The 18045-nt window shown below is 45.5% G+C and overlaps 1 protein-coding gene across 1 annotated transcript in view; it reads right to left on the minus strand.

Moving 5' to 3' along the window:
- The window catches only part of OXCT1 (3-oxoacid CoA-transferase 1), a 142863-nt gene that overhangs the window by 98698 nt on the left and 26120 nt on the right, over positions 1 to 18045 (minus strand). The gene's annotated exons all lie outside the window — the stretch shown is intronic.

Consider the following 18045-nt stretch of genomic DNA (forward strand, 5'->3'; position numbering starts at 1 on the left):
TGCATGGGTATGAGCATGGACTTGGGGATGTTGACCAGGAGCCCCAGCTCGCGGAACAATCTCAGGGTCACCTCCACATGGTCCCGCACCTCCGCCTCGGATCGGCCTGCCAGGAGCCAGTTGTCGAGGTATGGGTACACCCGGATTCTCTGCCTCCGTAAGAAGGCCACCACCACCGCCATACACTTTGTGAACACCCTTGGGGGCGCGGCTAGACTGAACAAGAGAACCGTTCGATGTGCTGGGAAGATGGCGACATGAAAGTACGCGTCCTTCATGTTGAGGGTGGTGTACCAGACCCCGGATCCAGGGAAGGGATGACGGTGCCCAGAGAGACCATGCGGAATTGGGCTTTGACCAGGAATTTGTTGAGCCTGCGCAGGTCTAGGATGGGGCGAAGGCCTTGGGGATGTGGAAGTACTCGGAGTAGAGCCCCTTTCCCCTGGGCCATGCGGCACCGCCTCTCCCGCCCCTGCCTCTAGCAGCAAGCAGACTTCCTTCTCTAGGAGATGCTCATGAGAGAGGTCCCTGAAGAGGGACGGGGAAGGGGGATGGGAGGGGGGAAGGGAGGCAAACTGCAGTGAGTACCCGTTCTGCACCGTGTGTAAGACCCAACAGTCTGACATAATGGTGGACCACACACGGGAGAAACGGGATAGGCAGTTCAGGAAACAAAGGGACAGATCCAGTGACTGGTCTGGTACGCTGTCCTTGAGCGCACCTTCAAAAGCCTGGCTTAGTGCCCGGCTGGGGTTTCCGCTGGCCTTGGTTCAGTCCCGGCGCGTTATTGTTATTATTTTTGTTGCGCCACTGCCTGTTATCCCTGCCTCACCTACGGTAAGGCTCATGCCTATGGCAAGGCTGGTACTGGCGTTGAGAGGGAGGCTGCGGCTTAAAGGGCTTCCTCTGAGTCGCCAGGGTGTGCATACTCAGCGACTTGAGTGTAGCTCGCGAGTCCTTGAGGCTATGCAGCCTCACGTCTTTCTGGTCCGAGAAGAGCCCGGACCCTTCGAAGGGAAGGTCCTGGAGTGTATTCTGGACCTTGGGGGCGGGGGGCCAAGCCTGACTCCTGGAGCCAAGCCGAGCGCCTCATGACCACCCCTGATGCGATTGTTCTAGCCGCTGCATCTGCCGAATCCAGGGAGGCCTGGACAGAGGTCTTGGCTACTGCCTTGCCCTCGTCCACCAGGGCCTGCTGTCCATGGCGCTCCCTTTCGTTTACCGCTGAAACCACTAGGGCGCATGGACTTGGGTGGCAGAACAGGAACTCATAGCCCTTAGATGGGACAAAGTATTTACGTTCCACTCCTTTAGTCATTGGAGCGCTGGAGGCCGGGGTCTGCCATATAGTTTTATAGTTGGACTGAATGGTCTTAATGAGCGGGAGCGCTATTCTGGATGGACCTTCGGGGCTCAAAATGTCCACCATGAGGTCCTCCTGCTCAACCGTCTCCTCAGCCTGCAACCCCAAATTTTGGGCGACCCTGCGCAACAATTCCTGGTGGGCTCTATGGTCTATCGGTGGGGGACCGGACACCTCTGTACCTGCCACCACCTCGTCGGGGGAAGACGAGGAGGTTAGCTGCTGCTCGACCCCCTCTGGTTGATCCTCCTGCTTCCCATCTCCCGTGATAGGGGCCTCCAGCTCAGGCTGGGGTGGGAGTCCATGGGACAGCACCGGGCTCAGTGCTGGACTCTCCGGTCTATGCTGGGGGGATGCTGGAGGCCTGGATACTCTTGCCTCCGGCACCGCCTGGTGTCGGTCCGGGGACTGGGACCGAGTAACTTGCCCTGGACGGGGCCCCTTGGCGCACCTGAGAGGCCTGGGGGTCCAGAAGGGCCAATGGCCTGGCAGCCCTCATTGAGGTTACCAGCTCCCCTGAGGGTCCCTGCTGTCCAGGCCCCGGTGTAGGTAGCTATAGCGGTCAGCGCTGGCACCGGACTGCGGCGACACCGATCGCGAAGGCCATGGCGGTGCCAACGATCTGCGCTGGCGGGAGAACTAGTGGCTCCCAGCTGAGCAGTACTGGGAGCGGTACCAGTATCCCTGGGACCGGGACTGGGATCTGGACCGGAACCAGGACCAGTGCCGGCGTTCCCTGGACCAGGACCATGTGCGGGAGTCCTCTGGGGAGGGCTGTCTCAACTCCTCCTGGATTATCACTGGAAAGTATTAAGGGAGACTATGCTAGGCTGGGGAAGACACTTAAGGAAACTGAGGCTCAGGTGATCTTTAGTGGGATCCTTCCTGTTCCTAGAGAAGGGCAACAAAGGTGTGACAAGATTATGACTGTCAACAGATGGCTTAGGCAGTGGTGCTATAAGGAGGGATTTGGGATGTATGGCCACTGGGAGGCATTCACAGACAGAGGACAGTTCTCTCGGGATGGACTTCATCTGAGTAGGGAAGGAAATAGACTTCTAGGATGGAGGCTGGCAGAACTGATAAAGAGAGCTTAAACTAGGAATTTGGGGGAGATGGTTGGGAGATGTCCAGGTAATCTCCACGCCAGATTTTAGCATTGAGAGGGAAGAAGACGAAGTAAGAAAGGATACAGCCGTGCGTAGGAGAATGTATATAAGGAGCGAGGACGGTGTGGATACTAGTCTAATAGGTTATACTGGCCGTAGAATGACTGTGCCTAATAGGGTACAAAATGTGAGCGAGGCCAAACAGCAAAAATTAAGATGTTTGTATACCAATGCGAGGAGCCTAGGTAACAAAATGGAGGAACTAGAGCTACTGGTGCAGGAAGTGAAATCAGATATTATAGGGATAACAGAAACATGGTGGAATAGTAGTCATGACTGGAGTATAGGTATTGAAGGGTATGTGCTGTTTAGGAAAGACAGAAACAAAGGTAAAGGGTAAAGGTGGTGGAATAGCATTGTATATCAATGATGAGGTAGAATGTAAAGAAATAAGAAGCGATGCAATGGATAAGACAGAGTCCGTCTGGGCAAAAATTACATTGGGGAAGATAACTAGTAAAGCCTCTCCTACGATAGTGCTTGGAGTGTGCTAAAGACCTCCAGGATCTAATCTGGATATGGATAGAGCCCCTTTTAATGTTTTTAATAAAGTAAATACTAATGGAAACTGCACGATCATGGGAGACTAACTTCCCAGATATAGACTGGAGGACAAGTGCTAGTAATAATAATAGCTGATGGATTCCTTCATCAAGTAGTTGCTGAACCGACTAGAGGGGATGCCATTTTAGATTTAATTTTGGTGAGTAGTGAGGACCTCATAGAAGAAATGGTTATAGGGGACAATCTTGGCTCAAGTGATCATGAGCTAATTCAGTTCAAACTAAATGGAAGGAGTAGCAAAAATAAATCTGCAACTAGAGTTTTTGATTTCAAAAGGGCTGACTTTCAAAAATTAAGGAAATTAGTTAGGGAAGTGGATTGGACTGAAGAACTTACGGATCTAAAGGTAGAGGAGGTTTGGGATTACTTTAAATCAAAGCTGCAGAAGCTATCGGAAGCCTGTATCCCAAGAAAGGGGAAAAAATTCATAGGAAGGAGTTGTAGACCAAGCTGGATGAGCAAGCATCTTAGAGAGGTGATTAAGAAGAAGCAGAAAGCATACAGGGAGTGGAAGATGGGAGGGATCAGCAAGGAAAGCTACCTTATTGAGGTCAGAACATGTAGGGATAAAGTGAGACAGGCTAAAAGTCAAGTAGAGTTGGACCTTTCAAAGGGAATTAAAACCAACAGTAAAAGGTTCTATAGCCATATAAATAAGAAGAAAACTAAGAAAGAAGAAGTGGGGCCGCTAAACACTGAGGATGGAGTGGAGGTTAAAGATAATCTAGGCATGGCCCAATATCTAAACAAATACTTTGCCTCAGTCTTTAATAAGGCTAAAGAGGATCTTAGGGATAATGGTAGCATGACAGATGGGAATGAGGATATGGAGGTAGATAATACCATATCTGAGGTAGAAGCAAAACTGAAACAGCTTAATGGCACTAAATCGGGGGGCCCAGATAATCTTCATCCAAGAATATTAAAGGAATTGGCACCTGAAATTGCAAGCCTATTAGCAAGAATTTTTAATGAATTTGTAAACTCAGGAGTAGTACCAAATGATTGGAGAATTGCTAATATAGTTTCTATTTTTAAGAAAGGAAAAAAAAGTGATCCGGGTAACTACAGGCCAGTCAGTTTGACATCTGTAGTATGCAAGGTCTTGGAAAAAATTTTGAAGGAGAAATTAGTTAAGGACATTGAAGTCAATGGTAAATGGGACAAAATACAACATGGTTTTACAAAAGGTAGATCATGCCAAACCAACCTAATCTCCTTTTTTGAAAAAGTAACAGATTTTTTAGATAAAGGAAATGCAATGGATCTAATTTACCTAGATTTCAGTAAGGCATTTGATACCGTGCCACATGGGGAATTATTAGTTAAATTGGAGAAGATGGGGATCAATATGAACATCAAAAGGTGGATAAGGAATTGGTTAAAGGGGAGACTGCAACGGGTCCTACTGAAAGGCGAACTGTCAGGTTGGAGGGAGGTTACCAGTGGAGTTCCTCAGGGATCAGTTTTGGGACTAATCTTATTTAATCTTTTTATTACTGACCTCAGCACAAAAAGTGGGAGTGTGCTAATAAAGTTTGCAGATGATACAAAGCTGGGAGGTATTGCCAATTTAGAGAAGGATCGGGATATTATACAGGAGGATCTGGATGACCTTGTAAACTGGAGTAATAGTAATAGGATGAAATTTAATAGTGAGAAGTGTAAGGTTATGCATTTAGGGATTAATAACAAGAATTTTAGTTATAAGTTGGGGACGCATCATTTAGAAGTTACGGAAGAGGAGAAGGACCTTGGAGTATTGGTTGATCATAGGATGACTATGAGCTGCCAATGTGATATGGCTGTGAAAAAAGCTAATGTGGTTTTGGGATGCATCAGGAGAGGCATTTCCAGTAGGGATAAGGAGGTTTTAGTACTGTTATACAAGGCACTGGTGAGACCTCACCTAGAATACTGTGTGGAGTTCTGGTCTCCCATGTTTAAAAAGGATGAATTCAAACTGGAGGAGGTACAGAGAAGGGCTACTAGGATGATCCGAGGAATGGAAAACTTGTCTTATGAAAGGAGACTTAAGGAGCTTGGCTTGTTTAGCCTAACTAAAAGAAGGTTGAGGGGAAATATGATTCTCTCTATAAATATATCAGGGGGATAAATACAGGAGAGGGAGAGGAATTATTTCAGCTCAGCACCAATGTGGACACAAGAACAAATGGGTATAAACTGGCCACCAGGAAGTTTAGACTTGAAATCAGATGAAGGTTTTTAACCATCAGAGGAGTGAAGTTTTTGAATAACCTTCCAAGGGAAGCAGTGGGGGCAAAAGATCTATCTGGTTTTAAGATTCTACTTGATAAGTTTATGGAGGAGATGGTATGATGGGATAATGGGATTTTGGTAAGTAATTGATCTTTAAATATTCAGGGTAAATAGGACTAATCCCCTGAGATGGGATATTAGATGGATGGGATCTGAGTTACTCAGGAAAGAATTTTCTGTAGTATCTGGCTGGTGAATCTTGCCCATACGCTCAGGGTTTAGCTGATTGCCATATTTGGGGTCGGGAAGGAATTTTCCTTCAGGGCAGATTGGAGAGGTCCTGGAGGTTTTTTGCCTGCCTCTGTAGCATGGGGCATGGTTGACTTGAGGGAGGCTTCTCTGCTCCTTGAAGTCTTTAAACCATGATTTAAGGACTTCAATAGCTCAGACATAGGTGAGGTTTTTCGTAGGAGTGGGTGGGTGAGATTCTGTGGAATGTGCTGTGCAGGAGGTCGGACTAGATGATCAGAATGGTCCCTTCTGACCTTAGTATCTATGAAACTCCTCTTGGTGCCGGTCTCTGGGCGGTGCTGGAGAGCAGCGTGTCCTTTCTGGTGCTTCTTCACATCGACCTGCTGCCGGTGCCACAACCTCCTTCTAGGCGGCTGGCAAGTGTGAGTCCGCAGAGTTGGAGCTCGACCGGGACCAACTCCGGGAGCGGTGCCAGGACGGTGTCTTAGAGCGGCACACCATTGCCGGCTTACCCCTCGACAGAACCCGAAGCATGGGTGCCGGAGGGTTCTCCCCATACAGGAGGGGGCTCGCCGCCGACAGCTCAATGAAGTCCTTTGCAGCCTCAAAGGTGCCATGCATAGAGAGCTGATCCGTTATGCCCTTGAGCCCATCGGCCACACTGAGCTCACTTAGGTCTGGGCTCGGTGGGGCTTGTGCTGCCAGGACCGCCTGTGTCAGCGCCGGTACCACAGCCTTCCCGCTCTTATCGGCGCTCGGGGCCTTGGGAGGTGCCAGCCTCCTGTGGGGGAATGACCGCGCCTTCCTTTAGGCTGCGCTGGGAGCCGCACCGGGAAAGACGAGTGGTGCCGGGGCCTTGCCTGACGCTCCAGGGCTGACAGTTTACGGTGCTTAGCCAGTGCCGGGTCTCTGGACAGCTCCGGGGCACTACACACCGAGGAAGCCTGAGCTGGCGTCAGGCGCTCTGGGACCGGCAGCTGCAATGCGGCCTCCATCAACAGCTGCTTTAGGCAAAAGTCTCTTTCCTTATTCTTGACTTAAACGCCTTGCAAATCCTACACCATTCAGTTTGATGTCCGTCCCCCAGGCAACGTAGACATGAGTCCTGGGGGTCACTTCCTGCCATAGATTTGCGGCACGTAGCACAAGCCTTGAAGCCGTGAGCCTGTGGCATGCCCCACAGCCCGGGGGAGGTGATGGAGGCCTCCAAGCACCTAATGACTTAAGTGTCCACAATCTGTATGTAAACGAACTGATAACAGCTACTCTAAAGGCTAAGGGACTGCTCTTCTACGAGAGAGAGAGGTTGTTCCAACGCCACCACGGACCATAAGAAGGAACTGGAGGTGGTCAGGCCAGCAGGGGTATATATGCACGGCACAGTGGCGCCACTCGGGGGGCCCACCGGCCTGACAGGAGCCGCTAAGGGAAAAAGTTTCCAACGCTTGTGCACGTGGCGCGCGCACACCTAATGTGGAATGGATGTGAACAAGCACTTGAAGAAGAAACAGAGAAAACCTATAAAAAGAAACTTTTTATGGGGCAAATCCATATACCAGCACACTATAGCTGAGTCTGCAAGTTCGCAATATACAGAGCCTTATGGAAAACATCAGTATATTTTACATTTTTAACTCAACTGCAACTTAGGGAAAACCAGTTGGAATTATCCATTATTACAGACAAAAAGTAGAACTTTTTAATCCCCTCATAAAATAATAATTGATGCTGGCAATTATGTAATGTAAAAAATTAGGGAACCATTTCAAAGGCAATGGTTAAAACATGCACAATTTATTTGGAGTCAACTTTGCCACTGGTATACCTGTTGACTTGAAAATTAAAACAAATTATTGCTTTTCAGCTACATAAACCTATACCAGTCCCTATCACTGAGTTAAGCTAATTCATTCCCTGGCTAACATTAAAAGTGAATTATCTCTACATTAATTATACCATTAGGAGGAAATATGTTGGACTGCTCTCCCTTCCACTTCTTCCCCTTCTCCTCCCTTCACATTACGGAAATTACTGTTGTAAATAACCCCCAAAGCCAGCTTTAGCTAATGACCATCTGCAAAGAGGTCAAAATGGATGCAAGGGAGATGTTCTGTTGAACAGCAAAAATCAAATGTCTGCTCTACAAAATATATGCTGCAGCTTTCTGAGCTCAGAAAAGAAAAAAAATCCTTAGAGCTAAAGTTATGACGCTAGAATGAATGAAGGGATCAAGAGGGACTCACTTGTTTTGCTAGTTCAGATAACATAAATCAAAGGAGGTAATACCAGACTCTGACCAAACCAGGCTTTATCATCTGTTAATACTGTGCAGTATCAGGTATCTTATCAAACAAGACACATAACTGCTCTCTTTAATGTTGTCACCTGGACATCATATTAAGGAGCCAGATTCCGCAGGGGGTTAACAAATATGGCATTCTCATTTTTGAATTTTAAAGAGTAAATGCCATCTCTTATTTACCAACTTCTGAAATTTAACCAACACTTGCTGTAATTTGTATAATTATAAAACTGATTAATCTTGCTGTGATTGTAATGTTTTATGGAAATATTCTTATGAGTTAAATATGTAACTGGAATATGCTTTATGCAAAAGGTCTCTTGTAAGGTATCATTACAAAGGTTATAACCTATTGAATATATTCATCCTATTTGTACGAATGTATCATTCTTGTTTCTGAAACTAGATTGTCTGGCTATGTAGACTCCCTCCTCAGGCCCTTCGTTACCAGCACTCCCACCTATCTTCGAGACACCACCGATATCCTGAGGAAACTACAGTCCATTGGTGATCTTCCTAAAAACACCATCCTAGCCACTATGGATGTAGAAGCCCTCTACACCAACATTCCACACAAAGATGGACTACGAGCCGTCAGGAACAGTATCCCCGATACTGTCACGGCTAACCTGGTGGCTGAACTTTGTGACTTTGTCCTGACCCATAACTATTTCACATTTGGTGACAATGTATACCTTCAAATCAGCGGCACTGCGATGGGTACTCGCATGGCCCCACAGTATGCCAACATTTTTATGGCTGACTTAGAACAACGCTTCCTCAGCTCTCGTCCCCTAATGCCCCTACTCTACTTGCGCTACATTGATGACATCTTCATCATCTGGACCCATGGAAAAGAAGCTCTTGAGGAATTCCACCATGATTTCAACAATTTCCATCCCACCATCAACCTCAGCCTGGACCAGTCCAAACAAGAGATCCACTTCCTGGACACTACGGTACTAATAAGCGATGGTCACATAACCACCACCCTATATCGGAAACCTACTGACCGCTATTCCTACCTACATGCCTCTAGCTTTCATCCAGATCATACCACTCGATCCATTGTCTACAGCCAAGCGCTACGATATAACCGCATTTGCTCCAACCCCTCAGACAGAGACAAACACCTACAAGATCTCTATCATGCATTCCTACAACTACAATACCCACCTGCTGAAGTGAAGAAACAGATTGACAGAGCCAGAAGAGTACCCAGAAGTCACCTACTACAGGACAGGCCCAACAAAGAAAACAACAGAATGCCACTAGCCATCACCTTCAGCCCCCAACTAAAACCTCTCCAACGCATCATCAAGGATCTACAACCTATCCTGAAGGACGAGCCATCACTCTCACAGATCTTGGGAGACAGACCAGTCCTTGCTTACAGACAGCCCCCCAATCTGAAGCAAATACTCACCAGCAACCACACACCACACAACAGAACCACTAACACATGAACCTATCCTTGCAACAAAGCCCGTTGCCAACTCTGTCCACATATCTGTTCAGGGGATACCATCATAGGGCCTAATCACATCAGCCACACTATCAGAGGCTCGTTCACCTGCGCATCTACCAATGTGATATATGCCATCATGTGCCAGCAATGCCCCTCTGCCATGTACATTGGCCAAACTGGACAGTCTCTACGTAAAAGAATGAATGGACATAAATCAGACGTCAAGAATTATAACATTCAAAAACCAGTTGGAGAACACTTCAATCTCTCTGGTCACTCGATCACAGATCTTAGATTGGCTATACTTCAACAAAAAAGCTTCAAAAACAGACTCCAACGAGAGACTGCTGAATTGGAATTAATTTGCAAACTGGATACAATTAACTTAGGCTTGAATAGAGACTGGGAATGGATGAGTCATTACACAAAGTAAAACTATTTCCCCATGGTATTTCTCCCTCCCACCCCACCCCCCACTGTTCCTCTGATATTCTTGTTAAGTGCTGGAATTAGCCTACCTTGCTTGTCACCATGAAAGGTTTTCCTCCTTTCCCCCCCCTGCTGCTGGTGATGGCTTATCTTAAGTGATCACTCTCCTTACAGTGTGTATGATAAACCCATTGTTTCATGTTCTCTGTGTGTGTGTATATAAATCTCTCCTCTGTTTTTTCCACCAAATGCATCCGATGAAGTGAGCTGTAGCTCACGAAAGCTTATGCTCTAATAAATTTGTTAGTCTCTAAGGTGCCACCGGTACTCCTTTTCTTTTTGCGAATACAGACTAACACGGCTGCTACTCTGAAACCTAGAAATAAGAAGTGTAACTCTGAGGTCCTATTGTAATTATGCAAAGTGTGGACCACTAATGGTGGTTTAGAATCTTGATGGCTCCCAATGACTAGGACAATTGGTTGTAAATGGCTCTTTACTTGCAAACCTTCCAGGGTTCTGTGGACCAGCCCTGGAAGAACGGAGGAGCGTCTTACAGTGACATGTGACCAGGTCACCTGATACTGGAATCCATCTTAAACCTGGTGCTTTTCCATTTAGAAGGAGGGGTGGGGACTCAGAGACAAAAGATTCCCACCTTGTGCCAAAGCTATAAAAGGGGGTAGAACAGAACAAAGGTGGTCCCAATCATGAGAAAGCCCCTGCTTTTCACCCAAGATGCCTGCTGGAACTAACAAGGACTGTACCAGGGGAAAGGAAGGAGTCTAGTCTGTGTAAAAAGGTTATTGGAACATCTCTGAGGGTGAGATTTACCTTTCTTAATGTATTAGGCTTAGTCCTGCGTGTTTTGTTTTATTTTGCTTGGTAACTTACTTTGTTCTGTCTGTTATTACTTGGAACCACTTAAATCCTACTTTTTATGCTCAATACAATCACTTTTGTTTATTAATTAATGCAGAGTAAGTAATTAATAGCTGGGGGAGCAAACAGCTGTGCATATATCTCTCTATCAATGTTATAGAAGGCAGACAATTTATGAGTTTATAAAACTGTGTAAGTTTTATAGAGAGTAAAATGGATTTATTTGCGGTTTGGATCCCATTGGGAGCTGGGTGTCAGCATGCTGGAGATAGGTGACCTACTGAGCAGTTTTTGGTTAAAGTCTGCAGCTTTGGGGGTGTGGTCCAGACCTAGATCTATGTTGCAGCAGGCTAGCGTGTCTGGCTCAACAAGATAGGGTTCTGGAGTCCCAAGCTGACAGGGAAACCAGGCTTAGAGGTAAATTCAGCATGTCAGGTGACGGTCCCAAAGTGGTATCTGTGACCGAACCCCATCACACTTGCATTATGCTATTTTTCTGTATATAAAATCTAAACAATTATAGCTATAACTTTGTATTACATTTTGAAAATAAAAAATGAAGAATCAAGATTATTGCACTATAAGATGTACTTCATGAATTTATTTTGACAAATTTAGTAGCAAGCATTTATATCACACGTCACATTTTCAGAAAGTTGGGCACATCTGGGCTCATTAATCCTCAACACCCTCATATAGAATTGCCCCTATTTTACAAATAGGGAAACGGAGGCAGAGACATTCAGTGACTTGCTCAAACCCACAGAGCAAGTAAGTGGCAGAGCTATACTGTATTGACTTCAAATTTTAGGGCAAAATAATATCCTAGCTTGCACAATTTCTCAAAAGCATAAAAGGGCATACTTCCTTACTCTCTATCACCAGCTACTCATAGCATGGTTGCACTGCAGTAAAAGGAAGCAGGTTCTGCAGAGCTGCTCCAGCCCCCCTCTGTGCAGGTAGACAGGAGGAGCAATGACTGAGCACAGCCTTAGCTCCAGCCCCTCTCCTCCTAACACAGCAGCCAGTGCAACTACATTGGTACAACTCCAATGTATCCTACACACATATGGGGCTGCCACACGATACTGCTCAGAGTGGAAGGAGCCCTGGAAGCAAAACTGTGATACTCCAAGGGACTATTTACACTTGAAATGCTACAGAGGCACAGCTGCAGTGAAATCGCTATAGCGCTTCAAGTGTAGACACTACCTATGCCAAGGGGAGGGGTTCCCCCATTTAGTATAGGTAATCCACCTCCCCAAGAGGTGGTAGCTAGGTCCACAGAAGAATTCTTCCTTTAACCTAGTGCTATCTACACCAGGGGTTAGGTCGGCTTAACTACTTTTCTCAGGGGTGTGGATTTTGCACACCTCTGGGAAACACAACAATGCCAGCGTAAATTTCCAATGTAGACCAGCCCAAACCTGTAGTGCTTTCCCAGGGCTAATCTACACTAGTAAAGAACAGAATTATTAGACACATCGATTAACGTATTTTTCTGGGGAAGAGTCACAGCTGTTGTAAAGGGAAATCATGCCTCGCCAATCTATTAGAATTCTTTGAGGGTGTCAACCAACACATGGACAAGGGTGATCCAGTGAATATAGTAAAAAGAAAAGGAGTACTTGTGGCACCTTAGAGACTAACAAATTTATTTGAGCATAAGCTTTCATGAGCTACAGCTGCATCCGATGAAGTGAGCTGTAGCTCACAAAAGTTTATGCTCAAATAAATTTGTTAGTCTCTAAGGTGCCACAAGTACTCCTTTTCTTTTTGCAAATACAGACTAACACGGCTGCTACTCTGAAACCAGTGAATATAGTGTACTTGGACTTTCAGAAACCCTTTGACAAGGTCCCTTACCAAAGATTCATACACAAAGTAAGCAGTCATGGGATAAGAGGGAAGGTCCTCTCATGGATCAGTACTGGTTAAAAGACAGGAAACAAAGGATAGAAATAAATGGCCCTTTATCATAATGAGAAAGGGGCATAGTGGTGTTCCCCGGGGATCTGTGCTGGGACCAGTGTTGTTCAACATATTCATAAATGATCTAGAAAAAGGGGTAAACAGTGAGGTGGCAAAGTTTGCAGATGATACAAATTTACTTAAGATAGTTAAGTCCCGAACAGACTTACAAAGAGTTACAAAGGAATCTCACAAAACTGGGCAACAAAATGGCAGATGGAAATTCAATGCTGATAAATACAAAGTGATGAACATTGGAAAACATAATCCCAACTATGCATTCAAAATAACGGGGTCTAAATTAGCTGTTACCACTCAAGAAAGAGATCTTGGAGTCATCAGGATAGTTCCCAGAAAACATCCTCTCAATGTGCAGAGGCAGTCAAAAAATCTAACAGAATGTTAGGAATCTTAAGGAAAGGGATAATCATAGAATCATAGGACTGGAAGGGACTTCTAGAGGTCTTCTCGTCCAGTCCTCTCCACTCAAGGCAGGACTAAATATTATCTAGACCATCCCTGACAGGTGTTTGTCTAACCTGCTCTTAAAAATCTCCAATGATGGAGATTCCACAACCTCCCTAGGCAATTTATTCCAGTGCTTAACTATGCTGACAGTGAGGACTTTTGTTCTAAAGTCCAACCTAAACCGCCCTTGCTACAATTTAAGCCCATTGCTTCTTGTCCTGTCCTCAGAGGGTAACAAGAACAATTTTGCTCCCTCCTCCTTGTAACAACCTTTTATGCACCTGAAAACTGCCCCCCATCCAGTCTTCTCTTCTACAGATTAAACAAACCCAATTTTTTCAATCATCCCTCACCGGCCATATTTTCTAGACTTTTAATCATTTTTGTTGCTCTTCTCCAGATGTTCTCCAATTTGTCCACCTTACCTGAAATGTGGTACCAAGAACTGGACACAATTCTCCAGCTGAGGCCTAATCAGGGGCAACAGAACAGAGGGGCCCAGGGAGCCATAGCCCCATCACTTTTTTCCTTAAGGGTGAGCAAGGTGGGAGGGGAGAGAGGAGCGAGCAGTGGATGGGGCTTGTGGGGGGGGAAGCTGAGAGGGAACAGAGCCACTGTTTGGGCGCCAGCTGTCCCACCACTTTTCGAGAGCTTCCTGAGCTCCTGGGCTTAATCAGCACAGAGTAGAGTGGAAGAATTATTTCTTGTGTCTTGCTTATAACACTCTTGCTAATACATCCCAGACAGATGTTTGCTTTTTTTTTGCAATAGTGTTACACTGTTCACTCATATTTAGCTTGTGATCCACTATGACCCCCAGATCTTTTTCCACAGTACTCCTTCCTAGGCAGTGATTTCCCATTTTGTATGTGTGCAACTAATTGTTCCTTCCTAAGTGGAGTACTTTGCATTTGTCCTTATTGAATTTCATCCTATTTACTTCAGGCCATTTCTCCAGTTTGTCCAGATCATTTTAATCATATCCTCCAAAGCACTTGCAACTCCTCCCATCTTGGTATCATCCACAAACTTTATAAGTGTACGCTCTCTGCCATTATCTAAATAATTGATGAAGATATTGAACAGAACCAGACCCAGAACAGATCCCTGCGAGGCCCCACTCCATATGCCTTTCCAGCTTGACTGTGAAACACTGATAACTACTCTCTGGAAACAGTTTTCCAACCAGTTATGAACCCACCTTAGAGTAGCTCCATCTAGGTTGTAATTCCCAAGTTTGTTTATGAGAAGGTCATGTGAGACAATATCAAAAGTCAAGGTATGCCACATCTATTGCTTCCCCCATCCACAAGGCATGTTACCCTGTCAACGAAATCTATGATGTTTGTTTGACACAACTTGTTCTTGACAAAGCCATGCTGTTACTTATCACCTTATTATCTTCTAGGTGTTTGCAAACTGATTGCTTAATTATTCGCTTCGTTCTCTTTCAGGGTATTGAAGTTAAGCTGACTGGTCTGAAATTCCCCAGGTTGTCCTTATTTCCCTTTTTATAGATGGGCATTATATTTGCCCTTTGCCAGTCCTTTGGAATCTTTCCCATCTTCCATGACTTTTCAAAATGTAATCAATAAAGGTTCAGATACCTCCTCTGACAGCTTCTTGAGTACTCTAGGATGTATTTCATCAGGCCCTGGTGACTTGAAGACATCTTACTTGTCTAAGTAATTTTTAATTTGTTCTTTCACAATTTTAGCTTCTGATCCTACCTCATTTTCACTGGCATTTACTATGTTAGATGTCCAATTGCTACAAACTTTTTTGGTGAATACATTCCAAGAACTTGTTGGATAATTTGTGCCTGCTGTATTATTTTTCCAACAGATGTCTGCATAACTGAAATCCCCCATCACCACCAAGTCCAGTGCTTTGGATGATTTTGTTAGCCTGATCCACCTCTTCTTCCTGGTTAGGTAGTCTGTAGTAGATTCCCATCATGATATCATCTTTGTTTTTTTACCTCTTTTATCCTTAGCCAGAGACTTTCAACAAGTCTGTCTGCTGTTTCCATCTCAACCGCAGTCCAAGTATACATACTTTTGATATATAAGGCAACACCTCCTCCCTTTTTTCCCTGTCCTTCCTGAACAAGCTGTGCCCTTCTATACCAATATTTCAGTCATGTGTATTATCTGTGATGCCATCTATGTCAGTTGTGTTTATTAACTAACGTTTCTAGTTCTTCCTGACTATTCACCATGCTTCTTGCATTAGTATACAGCTAAGATACTGATTTGATTTTTCCCGTGTTCTCTCTTGTCTCTCCCTTATCCCTGCTATAACAGCCCATGGTCCCCTCAGATTCCAACCTTTCTTCAAGGTGTCCATGTTTTTGAGTACCTGTGGGCTTTTGTCTCCTGCCTCCATTGGGCCTAGTTTAAAACCTTCCTCACTAGGTTAGCCAGTCTGTATCCAAATATGCTCTTCCCCTTTCTTGATAGGTGGACCCCATCTCTGCTGAGCAGTCCTTCTTCCTGGAACAGCATCCCATGGTCAGGGAAGCCAAAGCCCTCCTTATGACACCACCCTCACAGCCAGGCATTCACCTCCAGGATGCAGCTGTTTCTTCCTGGGCCCTTCCTCTTGACCAGAAGGATCAAAGAGACCACCTGTGCTCCCAACTCCTTCATCCTTACTTCCAGAATCCTGTAGTCATTTCTGATCTGCTCAGTGTCATACCTTACAGTATCATTAGTGCCCACATGGATGAGTAGCATGGGGTAGTAGTCAGAGGGCCAGATGGTCCTTGACAATCCCTCCATAACTTCTTGGATATAGGCCTCTGGCAGGCAGCATACCTCCCAGGATACCATGTCAGGGCGACAGATGGGTGCCACTGTCCCCTTCAGAAGAGAGTCCACCACCACTACCCTACATTTCCTCTTTGGAGAGGTGGCTGAGATTTCCCCAGCCTTGGGGATCGAGAGCTTCTCTTCCTCCACCTTTGGGGGCAATTCCACACCGCTTGTTGCCAGGGCAGCATAACTTTTCTTCATCACTATGGTGGGTGGTTGGGAGTAGGGGTGAAGCACTGCCTGCTGCCAGAAGTAATCAGCAGCCAGTGTCCTCCCTGCGAGAGAGTCATATCATCCTCCCCCAGTGGCATGACAGCAGTCCTAGTCAGCTTCCTCAGCCTTGAATGTCTCCATGTGAATACTCTCAATGAATTCCTCGTGTGCATGGATGCTTCTCAGCCTGGCCACCTCCTCCTGTAGCTCTCCCACCTGCTTCCTGAGAGATTCCACCAGCAGGTACCTTTCACACTGGATGGTCCCCCCAGCCTGGCTTTCTGTGAGTGGGAAATGCAGGCCACAGTCTCTGCAAATCCACACCAGGTTCTGGGTAGACACATCCATGGTTAAGTTCTCTGTCTAGATACAGGTGCAGGTAGAGGAGACAGGAGTAGCACTGGCACTAGCGATGCGGCCCTTCTAACCATAACTCAACTCCCTCTTAAACTTCCCCGCTTAAGGTCCTTTGGTCACTAGCTCCTCTTGGTCACTTAGCCTCTGGCTTTGAAGGCCTTCTCTCCTAGAATAACCTCCCCCCCCCCGTTAATCACACAGGGGGAGGGTGATCACAAGGCCGATCGAGGCTGATCAAAGATGATCCAGGGAACAAAGGCTCAAACAGTCCCCAAATGCACAATCCCAACTGACCCAGTAACTTTAAATAACCTGAAAGAGAAAGAAAAACACAAACAGCCAAAGCCGAAGCTCACTCACCCACAGATTAGTACTCACGACTTGTTCATTCAGCATGGGGATCTCCTTAAGACATAAATATCATAATGCCACTATATAAATCCATGGTGAGCCCACACTTTGAATACTGTGTGCAGTTCTGGTCGCCCCATCTCAGAAAAGATATATCAGAATGAATAATAATAACGCAATTTTGGGATGCATGGACGGGAAAGGCCAGTACTTCCAGTTGACTAAGGTTAACTAAGATAGTCTTCGTCTTAGTCTCTCTCTCTCTTTTTTAATGATTCCGAACATCCTGTTTGCTTTTTTGACTGCTGCTGCTGTAGCTATTTTACACATTAGCCATTAAGGGTTAAACTGAGAGGAATAACAGATGACTATTACCAAGGGGAGATAAGGAACTTCTGCAGGCAGTTACAGAATGCTGACAGAGTACACACATTTCAGAACAGTGGCAAATAGAGGGTCAACAACAGATTTGTAATGATTAGTGAGATTTTTGCCTCATATTACAAGCGCTGTAATCCTAGGTCTGGCTGCCTCAGAAGCAGCTACTGAAGCATATCATCATCAAGCAGGCTTTTACATCTCTGGCTGCAGGATCAACGTGTGCATATATTCTCACTCTCCATTTACCTCGGGACAGTCTCTGCCAAACAAAAGCCCGCAGCCATGAAGGTCATGGGATGCTGAGTCGCATTAAAAGAGTCTCATTTTCACACAAGCTGTTTAATTATTTTTGAAGTAGTTTCTTTCCCTTACATCCAAAACAGTTTATATTTGTTTAAAAGATGTGATCATTTGCATTCTAGGTCATATAGCCCCATTTCCTCAATATACATGACACTAAGCATTTGTTCTGTTGCCAAGAGGCATAATACCTCAGTTGGTCAGCCTACAGCAGATGCTGTTAATTATGTGCCACATTGTCATGGACTCCTATTTTCAGTTTAATATAAAATTTTGCTTTCACTGTATGGTAAGTTTTGTTTGGTCCCTGACACTGATGGCTTTGGATACTTTATTCTAACCCTTGGGAAAGCTTTCAGAGTAGCAGCCGTGTTAGTCTGTATTCGCAAAAAGAAAAGGAGTACTTGTGGCACCTTAGAGACTAACAAATTTATTAGAGCATAAGCTTTCGTGAGCTACAGCTCACTTCATCGGATGCATTTGGTGGAAAAAACAGAGGAGAGATTTATATACACACACACAGAGAACATGAAACAATG

The sequence above is a fragment of the Dermochelys coriacea genome, chromosome 5, assembly GCF_009764565.3.
Source record: "Dermochelys coriacea isolate rDerCor1 chromosome 5, rDerCor1.pri.v4, whole genome shotgun sequence".
NCBI classification, from domain to species: domain Eukaryota; kingdom Metazoa; phylum Chordata; order Testudines; family Dermochelyidae; genus Dermochelys; species Dermochelys coriacea.